General features: G+C 45.1%; 1 protein-coding gene across 8 annotated transcripts in view; it reads left to right on the top strand.

Annotated features, from left to right (window-relative positions):
* The first annotated feature begins 1,012 nt into the window (after positions 1-1,012).
* Positions 1,013-1,867, top strand: part of ccser2b (coiled-coil serine-rich protein 2b) — a 15,978-nt gene continuing 15,123 nt past the window's right edge. For all 8 annotated transcript variants that reach the window (XM_086139660.1, XM_086139654.1, XM_086139658.1 and 5 more), the window contains exon 1: positions 1,013-1,838. The gene's annotated coding sequence lies outside the window, so the exon portion shown is untranslated. The remainder of the gene's footprint in view (positions 1,839-1,867) is intronic.

Here is a 1,867-nt window from a genome sequence, read left to right as displayed (position 1 = left end):
TTTTTCGACGCTCAAAATATACGTCACCCTCGCGGAAGCCGGTCAACCCGCCAAGACACCGTCACTTTGTCGAGACTTTCAACCACAGGTAGGCAAAATATGAAAAAGAAATATATGCAGTGGTACCTTTATTTTAGACGTCAAAAGGTAACTGCGGCTCCAAGTGTTTTCTTTTCCGTGGAAACCGGGTCCAAATGGGTGTTAAAGGTTGCCGATGTCACCCATCAGGACGTCTCGTTTGACGTTGAATGAATCCACACGAAAACATTGTTATTGCACACAAACAGACCAAACATATGAACAAACATGGCTGAATAGAATCGAATGTCAATGATTTAATTCAGGTACGATGAAACAGAAGGACATTCATTTTGTACGCAGTCAATAAAAATTAATAAAGTAAGATAATAAAATTAATAATAACAATGTAAAAAATGAAAAGGGGAAAACAATATGTGTTTAAATCGACGGATCTAAAGGAATATCAGTCATTAAACCGTATATTTTTTGGTTTTAGGAAATTTCCTCAAGTTTTAAGGATTTCTTTTATATAATTCAAAATCGTCTATACAGAACGTAAAATGGGGGGAACATTTTTGCATTCTGTTGTTGTGAGTGAAGAACTTGTCCAGACCTAAAATAACATGGATACAGAGCTCATCTCTTTTGTTCCTTAAGAGTAAACAAAATGTTATGCCATCTCTTGAGAAAGAAATCGGTGATGATGGAAATTTGTCTCGTACTTTTTCGCGCGAGAAAAATCCACGGTCAGTGGCGAAAGAACACGCAAACTTTTTTTTTGTTTTGGTTTTTGAAAGAGTCATGTGACTTTAATTCCCACCAGTGATTAGTCAGATTTTTGATGCGTCACATAGACAAAGAAATGACAGCTGGAATTATCACATATACCAACACAAATATGTTTTTTTTTTTTTTTTTCATATCACAAGAAAAAGTTTTGATCGTTACAATAAAAGAAACTATTTTTCCAATTGGTAAATAGACTTATTTGACGACGTCCTTACATGCTAATTCTTTTTTTATTATTGAACATAAATAGTATAAACAGATTTACATATGTACAAACAAAGATGCCAAGGTAGAATATAATCTCAATGAATAAACCGGGGATGAGGAAACAAAGGACATGAGGACATTCGTCCAGTATATAATCATTTAACTGTACGAGTTAACACGAAATCGCACGAAAACGTTCATCTCGTCGACGGCATTACTTCCGGGTTGTTTTCCGGCGCTTTGATAGGACCGATGACGGTCACGTGATCGAAACACCGTGACGTCACGCGGAGGCTCCGGGAATCCGAGCTCGACGCGGCCGTTTTTTTTTTTTGTTTTTCATCACATTTCACGCGTGGACATGAAATTCTCCGTCAGAATCGTTGATGTTACAAACTGAAATACGTTTCGGCGGAAGGAGAGCGGAGGCGCCCGTCCGCGTTCGCCGGAGAAAATGGCGCCCGGGGACGAAAGGGTTATGTTTACGGGTCGCCGATGACGTCGGCGTCAGCTGTGCACCGGGCACGCGCAGTGCGCGGCTCCGCGTGTGTCGTTGTGTGCGTGTGCGTGTGCGTCCGCGGATGATTCAGCAGCAGCTCGTCCTCCAGGCTCCGGCCGTCCGTGGACGCGGGATGCGCGGCGGAGGAAACCCACGGCCCCGCAGCCGCAGCCCCGCCGAGCCCCACGCGTGAGTCCGCGCACGGGCCGGTCAGAAGCCCGTGGATCCGTCACGAAAGCCCACGCGGGGGGGGAGGAGGGGGGAGCCTCCTCCCGCGCGCGGATCGTCACCGGAAACAGCGGAGGCTGCGTCGAGCGCACAGGTGAGTGAGCGCGCGTGCGCGTGCACCTC

Source organism: Fistularia commersonii, chromosome 32 (assembly GCF_037954325.1).
Source record: "Fistularia commersonii isolate RoL2024-O1a breed Wild chromosome 32, RoL_Fcom_v1.0, whole genome shotgun sequence".
NCBI lineage: Eukaryota > Metazoa > Chordata > Actinopteri > Syngnathiformes > Fistulariidae > Fistularia > Fistularia commersonii.
Note: the sequence above shows the minus strand (reverse complement) of the source record. Positions and strands in the feature narration are given on the sequence as shown.